This window comes from Girardinichthys multiradiatus, chromosome 1 (assembly GCF_021462225.1).
Source record: "Girardinichthys multiradiatus isolate DD_20200921_A chromosome 1, DD_fGirMul_XY1, whole genome shotgun sequence".
Lineage (NCBI taxonomy): Eukaryota > Metazoa > Chordata > Actinopteri > Cyprinodontiformes > Goodeidae > Girardinichthys > Girardinichthys multiradiatus.
Window position 1 is genome coordinate 157,889 of NC_061794.1, and position 13,567 is coordinate 171,455.

A 13,567-nucleotide genomic window follows, 5' to 3' on the forward strand; every position below is an offset into this window, starting at 1 on the left:
GTGGCTAAGAAAAAATCAGAAGGATTTCACTTGTCTTCTGAATATTGTTGGAGGTCTCAACATCAAGGTGTTTCTCAGCGGACCCTTTGCACCGATTTTCTGTGGAGATGAGATTTTTTCCAGACTTCTCATGATTAATAAGTGGTTCTCTGTGATACAGTCTGGGCCCCAGTGGTAACTCTATCAGAAATGAGCATGTCCAGGAAAAACTTGGGCCCCTAATAGGAGATAGTTGTAAAATCTCTGTGCTTATTCGTGACAGAAAGAACAAAGCTAAAAGGACAAGAGACAGTAATAAACAATCAACAAAAGCCATAAACTGTCAGGTACAACCAGACACAGAGTTAATATCAGCAACTAAGTCATATAAACTGGCTTTACTGAACATTAGATCTCTGTCAGGAAAATCATTTTTAATCAATGACTTCATTACTGACCACAATCGTGATGTTCTGTTTTTAACAGAAACATGGTTACATAAATTTAATGAAGCTCCCATTCTGATAGAGTCAACGCCTCCGAAATACAATTTTCTTTGTGAGAGACAGCAAAGAAAAGGTGGAGGGGCCACTTTGTTTAAAGATTTATTAGAGTGTGAAAAAGTATTTCTGGGCAAATTTGACTCTTTTGAATATTTGGCTCTCCAGGTAAAGAGACCGGTCCGAACCATGTTCTTGAATATTTACAGGCCTCCTAAGTCCAAAACAAACTTTATCAGTGATTTTAATGAGCTTTTATCTGTGAGATGTGTTGATTATGACTGTTTAATTATTGTGGGAGACTTCAACATTCACATGGACAATCCTGAAGACAGAAGTCCAATAGATCTATGTGACACTCTTAGAAATGTTAACACATGTTAAACAGCAAACGCACAAACAGGGACATATTTTGGACTTGATCATCACTAAGGGTCTAAACATTTCCAAGGTGTCTGTGACTGATGTTGCTGTATCTGACCACTTTTCTGTTATTTTTGAAAGCATCATCTGCAATGACTCAGTTTGTTAAAGAGACATGATAAGAAAACGCATCTTTAAGGACGGTGCTGCTGAAACCTTTAACCAGATTTACTCTTCTACCTCCACTTTGCCCTGTAACACTGTAGATGAACTGGTAGATAACTTTCATTCTAAAATCTCGGACATCATTGATTCAATTGCTCCAATTAAAGTGAAAGTCATTTCTGGGAAGAAAATGTCTCCATGGAGAAGTGCTCCTCCAGTCAGAAGTGAAAAAAAGACTATACAGATATAACCTACAACTGAAAAATGCAAGGGAATCTTTCTTTTCTGAGATCATCAGCAAAAACATTAACAATGCTGGTGCATTATTTGCCACGGTTGACAGGTTAACAAACCCTCCTGTAACTGTAGCATCTGAACTCCACTCTACCAGGGCCTGCAATGAATTTGTTAACTTCTTCACTGAAAATACCCAAAAGATCAGAGGGGCAGTCAGCACATCCACATCAACTCCAGGACCAATGTTGTCTCCAACTAGAACTGATTTTGACAAAATGTCCTAATTTCACAAAATAAACAGCAAAAACTTAGAAGAAATCGTACAGCAACTAAGCTCTTCTTCCTGCTGTCTCGATCTTTTACCCACAGCTTTCCTTCAGAAAGCTTTGCCTGTAATATCATCTGATTTAACACAAATAATAAACACGTCCCTTTTGTCAGGTGTTTTCCCCCAGGCCCTAATAACAGCATCAAACCTCTATTGAAAAAGATCAACTTGGACAAGCTGCTGCTGCTACAGAACTAGAGGCCTATATCAAACCTCCCCTTCATCAGTAAGATAATTGAAAAAACTGTGTTTCAACAGTTAAACAACTTCCTAACAATGACCAACCGCTTCGATGTCTTCCAGTCAGGCTTCCTGCTCACCACAGTACAGAGACTGCTCTTGTCAAGGTGTTCAATGACATCCGTATAAATGCAGACTGTGGAAGAACCACAGTGCTGGTATTATTGGACCTTAGTGCAGCATTCGACACTGTTGATCACTCCATTTTATTAGAGCGCCTGGAAAACTGGGTCGGCCTTTCTGGTACAGCACTCAACTGGTTTAAATCCTACTTGAAGGACAGGAATTGTTTGTGTCAGTAGGGAACTTTACATCAGAGAGCACAAAAATCACATGTGGCCTTCCCCAAGGGTCCATCTTAGGGCCCCTCCTATTCAACATCTACATGCTCCCCCTTACTCAGATTTTAATAAACAACAACGTAAGTTATCATAACTATGCAGACGACACAGCTATAAGTTACGATGTCACCAGGTGACTATGAACCCATTCAAGCACTGGGTAAATGCTTAGAAGAAATCAATGCATGGATAGGCCTAAATGTTCTTCAGCTGAATCAAAACCAAACTGAAGTAATAATCTTTGGACCAAAGGAAGAGCGTTTAAAGTTAGCACACAGCTTCAGTTAATACAGCTAGAAACCACCAGTCAGGCTCGAAACCTGGGTGTAGTGATGGACTCAGACCTGAACCTTCAGAGGCACATAAAGACAGTAACAAGGTTGGCCTTCTATCACCTAAAGAACATCTCCAGGATTAAAGGACTAATGTCTCAGCAGGACCTTGAAAAACTAATTAATGCGTTCATCTTTAGTAGAATTGATTACTGTAACGGTGTCTTCATAGGCCTGCCTAAAAGGTCGATCAGACAGCTGCAGTTGATCCAGAATGCTGTTGCCCGCGTCCTCACTAGAACTAACAAAGTGGAGCACATCACCCCAGTTCTAAAGTCCCTACACTGGCTCCCTGTAGCTCAGAGAATAGAGTTTAAAATACTTATGTTAGTCTATAAATCACGGAATGGCTTAGCACCAAAATACATTACAGACTTTTTGTCAGTGTATCAACCAGCCAGACCTCTCATGTCTTCTGGCTCAAATCTACTCTGCATACCCAAAACCAGAACCAAACATGGAGAAGCAGCTTTTAGTTTTTATGCTCCACTAATCTGGAATAAACTGCCAGAAAACTGTAAAAGTGCCGAAACCCTAGGTTGCTTCAAATCAAGATTAAAAACTTATTTTTTTAGAGTGGCCTTTGACTGTACCATCTAGGCATGATTAGTTGTGTTTTCAGTCCAATCTTCCTTTCATTTCCTTGTCCATCATTCTATTTTCTTTATTTTATTTTACTTTTTTAAATTACCTCTGTTGTTTGATTTTATCATTTGATTTGTTTTTCTGTGTCTGTATCTGTGTTTATTTGCTTTGTGATTGTAATGTAATTGTATGTACAGCGCTTTGAGTGTCTCGTTGCTGAAAAGCGCTATATAAATAAACTTACCTTACCTTAACCTTACACATATGTAACTTCTCAGGGCCTACAAAAAAGTCTCTCGGAGCCTTTCTCCAAACCAGACAGGAATTCAGCCATTTTGGATTGAACTTGCAATTTTGACCCTGGTTTTGCCTTTTCTAGCCTCTGTATCTCAGCAAACACCTACAGCTTTTCACTTCAGACATCAAAATGCTCAGTGCACTCTCAAGGTACTGGGGATCGAAAGTTATCAAAAGCTTTTTGCTACATCAAAGCATGTGGGCGTGGCCAAGCCTCAAAATATGACTTCTCGCTCTAAAAGACAAAATTAATATAGCACTAACAAGGAATGTCGCAGAAACACCAAACCTTCTGGGATTGATCCACATTGGGCCCCAAACAATATTTAATGGTCAAATGCTAAGATCATCACAGTCAATTGATGACATCACTTTACCACCGTCTACTAACAACCAAGTGAGTGCAGCTTCCATCAGGAAGGTCGTATTTTCCCCAAATTTTGAATGCTTATCATCAGAGCAGAACTCAGCATGACCGAAAAACGTATGACAGGGTGCTCATAGTGCCACCTAGTGGCGAGTTGTTGAATCGAGCCTCAGTCTCATCTCTGCCATGGAGGCAGCGATGCCAGGCTGCCATGGTCACTGCACAGGCCAAGTGGTGCTGAGCTGCGAGGTCCTACAATGCTGCTTGCAACTTTAATTATTATTATTATAGATCTCCTCAACCTTAAGTCTGTGCTGTCACAGAAATAACAGGAACAACTCTCTCCCTGGCACTGGAAATAATATATTATTTGCACTGTAGTGATGCTGAAGAGTGTGACTTAGGCCATGCATTTTGACTTGCATGACTTTTGATTGCATGATTTCGGTCTCATTGAAAAACTGAAGACTTTCCATGCACCAAAATCAACCGTTGCTTGGGCTAAAACTGTCATGATTTTAGAGATAGGCCAATTACTCAAAATAAGAAAAACTTATTAACTATTTTCAAATGGCTAAATTTATTTTTTTGTTGAATTGGGATTTACATTTGATTGATTTTCTAGTTTCAAGGCAAAAGGTGCAGTTAACTCTGTCACATATATCTTTCCCCCAACTCTGCTTCTTCCATGCTAAGAGTGAGAAGTATTCAAAAGTGGGTTACTAGAGAAAAAAAAAACTAGTAGGTACGGACCTTGGCACCTGGATGGTGGGGATGGGCGTTGGTGGTGGAGTGGTTGTGCAGCAGTGGCTGGTAGCTGAGATATGGGGGTGGGGGTGGGTTGCAGGGCACTCTGCTTGTGGCTGGGTCCCCAAGTGGAAAGGGGTCTGTATTAGCTATGTGCACCAGCTGAGGGGGTGCATTCTGGATGTCCCTGGCCTGGTGGGTGGGCATGTGGGTAGCAGCTTGGTACACTCGGGGTGTGGTGGCATGGGAGAGTTGGGTTTGATTTTGTGTCAGTCACTGCCTAAGGGTGGTGTTTAGACTCCTTGGTCTTTCTATTGCCTGCCTGGTTTGGGGTACTTGTTTGGGAAGGGGGGGTTTGGTAACCTTGTGCCTCTCTGCCCTAGACGCTGCTGCACCTGGGCTTTGGTCCCAACCTGCATCCATGGCCGCCGTATGGCTACTTTGTGGGGGTGTCTGGTATCTGACTGGGGTTGCCGCAGCCTGCCCCTTGCAGCACTTGGGCAGTAAGTGCTATGAAGTTACTACTTTTATCACCATTGCAAACTATTCACAATTCCATGACATAAACTAGCACACACACAAACAAGAGTGAAATGTGTTTATGTGTTTAAAAGAGCAAGATGATTCTGCATATTGTTAGATACTTGAGAAGTACAAAGTGGATCAAGCTGCATAAAAAAACCAAATTTCTGGACAAAATCAGTTAAGCAGAGAGTCTGACTAAATACATTTTGATGCACATGCAGACCAGCAATGTGTAGGATTTGCAGGGAGCTAGCACATGTAGTAAAGCACAAGTGGAGCAATTGCAATGTGAGACAGCTGGCGCATTAGTCAGTATACTGAGTGAAAGTTGCCAGATACAATGCTGGTAGACACATTGAACCACAGCTTGATGAAGTTTGATAGAGGTCAAATTCTCAGGTTGGAGTTGAATGATCCTTACAAATGACCATAGCATGGAGTTGAAAGTGCATAATTAAAAGGTACATTTAAGAGAGGTATATTATAAAAATTCTTTTTTTGTTGTTCAATAAGATATATTTTGGTTTCAGAAGTTATGATCAACTTAAAAGTAACTTTGGGCTTTAAAATGGGTGTGCATACACATCATGTATGTACATATTATTATTTTTTATCTTTATTTCATTTCCTCTAGTGTTTATATATTTAAACTTAATGTCATTATGTGAGTGCTTGAAATCATAGTCAAATTCCTTGTTTGTGCACAAAATCTTGGCAAATTAAGCTGATTCTGACATCATCCAAAGCTCCACTCAGATAAGTATTCTTTTCTATACAGAGAAATTTTCCATCTTGTTTTTGCCCTTACAACACATTGAAAAAGTTCTAACTTGTGTTTAGGAAGTGGTAAAGTTTGTTCCTACATGTTGGCGTGAAGATACATGTTGCACACCTGACTTCCTGAAGAATGTGGTAACACCACGTGCATAATTTGAGGTGGGGGATGATGAACATGTCTCTCACTGATATACAAAAGCACCTTTTCTACCACATACCATCATATTTTCATGCAGATAAAAGATAAAATCACATAGATAAAACAATTTCATATTTATTTACATCTACTTCAGTGGCATATACGTTTATGCCCATTTTTATATATTACACATTTTTATTTAATTGCGTAACACAAAACATTTTTTAATTTATAGTTAAACATACAAAAATAAATAAGTGTAAAAGCAGCTATGGGGCAAAGAACACTGTGCAGTGCCATTAAGATTTATATTCAAACTTTATTAATTTGGTGGTTATTTTTAATAAATCCTGTAGAATAATTAATGGGGTGTACAGGCTGTAAACCTTATTCTTATAGTAGCGGAACAAAGACTTATGTAATTTCTTAAAAAGGCTACTCTTGCACTGAGAAATGTTATCATCTGATTTAGTTTGTATAAAATTATGTAATCAGACACACCAAAGTATAAAGTTCTGTGCAAACTCTGGTATTTTAAAGAATCAAATAAAAAATATATTAAAATATCATTACACAATAACAAAGTCAGGTAAGAAACATGCATTTCTAATTCTATTTTTTTACCACATAAAGCCAGTAGGTAATGTGCATATGTTAGAACTGTACAAAGTACTTCCAGTGAGAATATAGACTGTTTTCAATGTTCTCAAAATAACATAGCAGGCACTCAGCAAATAGAAAATTACTTATCATCGTGTTCCGGTTCATCCAGGACCAGGTCACGGGGGCAGCAGACTCAGTAGAGACACCCAGACTTCCCTCTCCCACCTCCTCCAGCTCCTCTAGGGGGAGCCCAAGGCGTTCCCAGGCCAGCTGAGAGACATAGTCCCTCCAGCGTGTCCTGGGCTGTCCCCTGTGCCTCCTCCCGGTGGGACGTGCCTGGAACACCTCCTGAGGGAGGCGTCCACAAGGCATCCGGTATTGCCACTTCAACTGGCTCCTCTTGATGTGGAGGAGCAGCAGCTCTACTCCAAGATGGCCAAGTTCCTCACCCTGTCTCTAAGGGAGTGTCCGGCCACCCTACGGAGGAAGCGCATTTCAGCCGCTTGTATCCAGGATCTCATTTTTTCGGTCATGACCTAAAGTTCATGTCCATAAGTGGAAGCTTCCCTTTTCTGCTCAGCTTTCTCTTCACCACAACGGACCGGCACAGACTCCTCATTACTGCAGGAGCTGCACGATCCGTCTATTGATCTCCCACTCCATTCTCCCCTCACTCACGTCTCAGTGCATGCTGTAGGTCTTGGCTAGAGTGGGCAAGTAGGACAATGTCTTCTGCAAACAGAAGAGGCGAAATCCACTGGTCCCCGAACCAGACCCCCTATGGCCCTTGGCTGCGCCTAGACATCCTGTCCATTAATGTTATGAACAGGACCATGATAAAGGGCTGGCCTAATGGAGTCTAACATGCACTGGGAACAGGTCTGACTTAGTCCCGGTAATGCGGACCAAACTCCTGCTCCGCTTGTTCCAGATGGCCCCTAATAGTGGGCCTCTGACTCCGTACTCCTGGAGTGCCCCCCAAAGGGCACATCGGGGGACATGGTCAAATGCCTTCTACGGGTCCACAAAACACATGTGGACCGGTTGGGCGAACTCCCATGAACCCTTGAGCACAATGTAGAGGATGTAGAGCTGGTCCAAGGCTACATGGCCAGGATGAAAACCACACTGCTCCTCCTGAAGCTGTGGTTTGACTATCGCCCGGACTCTACCCTTCCAATACCATGGCATAGGCCTCACCAGGGAGGCTGAGGAGTCTGATCCCCCTGTAGATGGAACACACCCTCTGGTCACCGTTTCATGAAGGGGGACGACCATCGGGCTCTGCCAGTCCAGCGGCACTGACCCCGACCAACTTGCAATGTTGAAGAGGTTTGTCAGCCTCAAGAGCCCCACAACATCCAGAGACTTGAGGTACTCAGGGCAGATCTCATCCACCCCCAAAGCCTTGCCACCGTGAAGGTTTTTAACCACCTTGGTGATTTCAGCCTGGGCAATGAAAGAGTCCAACTCTAAGTCCCCAGTCTCTACTTCCACCAGGGAAGGTGTGACGGCAAGATTGAGGAGATCCTTGAATTACTCTTTCCACCACCCAAAAATGTCCCCAGTCAAGGCCAGCAGCTCCCCACCTCCACTGACAAGAGTTTTGCCGAAGCACTGCCTCCCTCTTCTGAAGTGCCGGATTGTTTGCTAGAATTGCTTCGAGACCCACCTCACCAAACTCCTCCCAGGCCCGATTTTTTGACTATCACAGCCGTCAGCCACCTCGGGAGTCCCACAAACCAACCACAGCCAATAGGACTCCTTCTTCAGCTTGACAGCATTCCTTAGTGCAGGTGTCCACCAAAGGGTACAGTGATTGCCACTGCAAAAGGCACCACAGACCACATGGCTAAAGCTACGGGCGGCAGCCTCAACATTAGAGGCCGAGAACATAGTCCACTCAGACTCTATTGCCCCTTTTCCACTGGCTCCATTTGGCCCTACTCGACTTCGCTTTGCAAGCGTTTCCATTACAGTTTTTTCAGTACCGGTACCTACTTTTTTGGTCCCTGCTCCTGAGCAGGTACGACTGGGGCTGAGTGGGGACTACATGTGACATGACCAGACTGCTTTTTACTCCCATTGGTCATGGGAGGAGGAGAAATGAGAAGGCTTTCGTTGAGACAGTGCAGGGAAAAGTTAATAATATTTGAGAACAACTACCATAATATTAAGGACCACAGTGGCCGGAGCAGGTCAAACATGTAATTTTACTATTTACGGGTCATAAACCATGCCTGAAGGCTGACAGAACAGGAAAAGGACAAATCACCTTTCTAAATTACATGCAGGCAGAGCGCTGTATGTAATAACATCCTAAACCAGCTGATCACACATACAATCAGCTGTTCAGAGGCACAAACATTTCCCCCAAAACACACAAAACAGAACCACCATGAAACGTGTTTGGTTCGGAAATTTATTTACGGTCCTTTAGCAAACCAGCATCTGCAGGACGAGGGAGCAGGTATAGAGCCACTGCCCTGTAATCAGACTGCCTGCATTGGACCAAACAGGAGGACTAGCCCGCTGAATCTGCAGAGCACAAATATGCAATATCCAACCTAAAACTAACTTCGAAGGTCAAAAGTCTGTGGTTTTGTGCTTTTAAGTCCTTGTCCTCTTTATTGCCATGGCTGAGATGAAAACGTTTCATAAAGCCCAAAATTGTAACTTCTTCAAGCAAACTTTGGAGCTTCACCATCCAGACAGCACCGTCTCTCCTCTCTGCTTCTCTAGCCACAGCCCCCCTTACATCAGAACCCCTGAGCCTTATTTTATAAGTTCTGGCTGGGCAATGGTCCAGATAATTATCCCAGTGGATCATTTTAAACATAAAAACTTAAAATAAGACACTCTTGCCCATACATTAATACAAGAAAATTAGTATTTACAGGTGTTGGACAATGAAACTGAAACACCTGTCATTTTAGTGTGGGAGGTTTCATGGCTAAATTGGACCAGCCTGGTAGCCAGTCTTCATTGATTGCACATTGCACCAGTAAGAGCAGAGTGTGAAGGTTCAATTAGCAGGGTAAGAGCACAGTTTTGCTCAAAACATTGAAATACACACAACATTATGGGTGACATACCAGAGTTCAAAAAAGGACAAATTGTTGGTGCACGTCTTGCTGGCGCATCTGTGACCAAGACAGCAAGTCTTTGTGATGTATCAAGAGCCACGGTATCCAGGGTAATGTCAGCATACCACCAAGAAGGATGAACCACATCCAACAGGATTAACTGTGGACGCAAGAGGAAGCTGTCTGAAAGGGATGTTCGGGTGCTAACCCGGATTTTATCCAAAAAACATAAAACCACGGCTGCCCAAATCATGGCAGAATTAAATGTGCACCTCAACTCGCTTGTTTCCACCAGAACTGTCCGTCGGGAGCTCCACAGGGTCAATATACATGGCCGGGCTGCTATAGCCAAACCTTTGGTCACTCATGCCAATGCCAAATGTCGGTTTCAATAATGCAAGGAGCGCAAATCTTGGGCGGTGGACAATGTGAAACATGTATTGTTCTCTGATGAGTCCACCTTTACTGTTTTCCCCACATCCGGGAGAGTTACGATGTGGAGAAGCCCCAAAGAAGCGTACCACCACACTGTTGCATGCCCAGAATGAAGCATGGGGGTGGATCAGTGATGGTTTGGGCTGCCATATCATGGCATTCCCTTGGCCCAATACTTGTGCTAGATGGGTGCGTCACTGCCAAGGACTACCGAACCATTCTTGAGGACCATGTGCATCCAATGGTTCAAACATTGTATCCTGAAGGCGGTGCACCAATACACACAGCAAGACTGGTGAAAGATTGGTTTGATGAACATGAAAGTGAAGTTGAACATCTCCCATGGCCTGCACAGTCACCAGATCTAAATATTATTGAGCCACTTTGGGATGTTTTGGAGGAGCGAGTCAGGAAACTTTTTCTTCCACCAGTATCACGTAGTGATCTGGCCACTATCCTGCAAGAAGAATAGATTAAAATCCCTCTGACCACTGTGCAAGACTTGTATATGTCATTCCCAAGACGAATCGACGCTGTATTGGCCACAAAAGGAGGCCCTACACCATACTAATAAATTATTGTGGTCTAAAACCAGGTGTTTCAGTTTCATTGTCCAACCCCTGTAGTTTATTTATGTTTGTTTTTTACTTATTTTTTATCATTTCACAGAGATTTCACCGACCCCCTCCTGGACCCCCTGCAGTTTGCCTACAGAGCCAACAGGTCTGTAGATGATGCAGTCAACCTAGCCCTTCACTTCATCCTCCGGCACCTGGACTCCACAGGAACCTATGCCAGGATCCTGTTTGTGGATTTCAGCTCTGCCTTCAACACCATCGTCCCAGCTCTGCTCCAGGAGAAGCTCTCCCAGCTGAGTGTGCCCGACTCCACCTGCAGGTGGATCACTGACTTCCTGTCTGACAGGAAGCAGCGCGTGAGGCTGGGGAAGCATGTCTCTGACTCCCTGACCATCAGCACCGGTTCCCCCCAAGGCTGTGTTCTCTCTCCTCTGCTCTTCTCCCTGTACACCAACAGCTGCACCTCCAGTCACCAGTCTGTCAAGCTTCTGAAGTTTGCGGACGACACCACCCTGATCGGACTCATCTCTGATGGTGACGAGTCCGCGTACAGATGGGAAGTGGACCATCTGTTGGACTGGTGCAGCCAGAACAGCCTTGAGCTCAACGCTCTAAAGACAGTGGAGATGGTTGTGAACTTCAGGCAGAACCCAGCCCCACCTGCCCCCATCACCCTCTGTGACTCCACAATTGACACTGTGGAATCTTTCCGCTTCCTGGGAACCATCATCTCCCAGGATCTCAAGTGGGAGCCAAACATCAGCTCCCTCATCAAGAAAGCCCAGCAGAGGATGTTCTTCCTGCGGCAGCTGAAGAAATTCAACCTGCCAAAGACTATGATGGTGCACTTCTACACAGCCATCATTGAGTCCATCCTCACCTCCTCCATCACCATCTGGTACGCCGCTGCTACAGCCAAGGATAAGGGCAGGCTGCAGCGTGTCATTCGGTCTGCTGAGAAGGTGATTGGCTGCAGTCTACTGTCGCTCCAGGAACTGTACACCTCCAGGACCCTGAAGCGGGCAGGGAAGATTCTGGCTGATCCCTCCCACCCCGGTCACAGACTCTTTGAGACTCTCCCCTCTGGCAGGAGGCTGCGGTCCATCCGGACCAAAACCTCACGCCACAAGAACAGTTTTTTCCCATCTGCCACCAGCCTGGTTAACAAAGCCCGGAAACCACCCTGACACTGTCCCTTTCCCCCACACCCCCCCTTTTTTTGCTGACAGGACACTTGTAACCTGTAACTATGCGTTACATTAACGCTCAGCTTGGACTCTCTTATACTGGACTCATCTTATACTGCTCTATATTTACTCTCACTCACTTAAAACTGTGCACTTATATTTATATTATATTGTAGATATGTTTGTACTGTTTAACTTGTACTGTATTGCACCGACTACGCCAAAACAAATTCCTTGTATGTCCAAAAACGTACTTGGCAATAAAGCTTTTCTGATTCTGATTCTGATTCTGATTACTTTAATGTGACAATGTAAAACAGTAACGTTATAGCAGCACAGTGATCTACACTCATGGCTGGAGGCAAGGCTTCAGTCGCCATAGCTTCAGCCGTTATGGGGTCAGTGGAAACACAACAGTTACCGTACCAAATAGAGCGAAACCGAGTGGTGCAGAGCTGCGCCGGCTAAAATGAGCCATTGGAAAAGGGGCATATGTCTCCAACCTCCCCCGGAATCTGATCAAAGCTCTCCCGGAGGTAGGAGTTAAATACATCCCTGGCCGAGGGCTCCACCAGACATTTCCAGCAGACCCTCACTATATGCTTGGGCCTACCAAGTCTGTCCGGCTTCCTTCTCTTCCAGTGGATCCAACTCACCACCACGTGGTGATCGGTGGACAGTTCAGCCCCTCTCTTGACCTGAGTGTCTAAGGCATGCGGTCGAAGGTCCGTAGACACAAAGTCAATCATCGACCACCTGCCCAGGGTGCACTGATGAACACCCTTAAGCTTAAACATGGTATTCATTATGGACAATAAATGATTGGCACAGGCGTCCAATAATAAAACACCACTTGGGTTCTGATCAGGGAGGAAAACTTCCCACTGTAGGTGGTGGGCCCACTAGGGGATGGCCTTGCATCTCTCACTCAGTCTTGGCCTGGCCGGGTTCCAAAAGGAGTAACCCGGCCACCAGGCGCTCGCCAACAAGTCCTGAGTCCAAGTCCAGTGGTGGCTCTGGTGTGACCCCTGCTCTGCCATACCAGGCGACTCATACAAATGGTAAATGGACTGAACTTATATAGCGCTTTTCCAGTCATAAGGACCACACTCAAGCCACATTCACCCAATCGCACTCACTAATGCTCACACATTCATACACCGATATGCAGATCAGTAGGCAACTTGAGGTTAAGTGCCTTGCCCAGGGGCACATCAACATATGGCAGGAGGAAGCTGGAATCAAACCCACAACCTTCTGATTGCAAGACAACTACTCTTCCTACTGAGCCACAGTCGCCTCAATAATACAGGAATTATTTAAATAGCTAGAATAACTAGATACTCTCATCTTGAAGTAATGAGATGGAGTGCTCTAGTCATATCAATGCTTCATCATTTCATACCCCATGTAGCCATCTGGTGCTTGACATTTCCCTGCATCAAATCATTCCTGCAGTAGGACTCTTGCACTTTGTTAAGCTGTCAAAAAACACACAGTAGATCTCTGATCCACTTAACACTGTTATGTTGCTATTAGTAAATTGCCAAAATTTACACAGATGACCCATACGGCCTATTTGCTTCTTCACTGTTGCTTTACCATAATTGTAGAGCTACTTGGTTCTGTAGCAGTTGCAATAAAAACTACATTCCTGTAGTCGTGCGAGGGGGTCTTGGCCAGGCAGTGTGCGGCATCGATTGGTATGTGGCTTCGCTTTGGTGGAGTGGCTGTGGCTGGCCTGCTTGGTGTGGTG

The 13,567-nt window shown here is 44.4% G+C and overlaps 1 protein-coding gene across 1 annotated transcript in view; it reads right to left on the reverse strand.

Annotated features, from left to right (window-relative positions):
- Nucleotides 1-13,567, reverse strand: part of LOC124880084 (forkhead box protein P1-like) — a 66,469-nt gene that overhangs the window by 36,684 nt on the left and 16,218 nt on the right. The gene's annotated exons all lie outside the window — the stretch shown is intronic.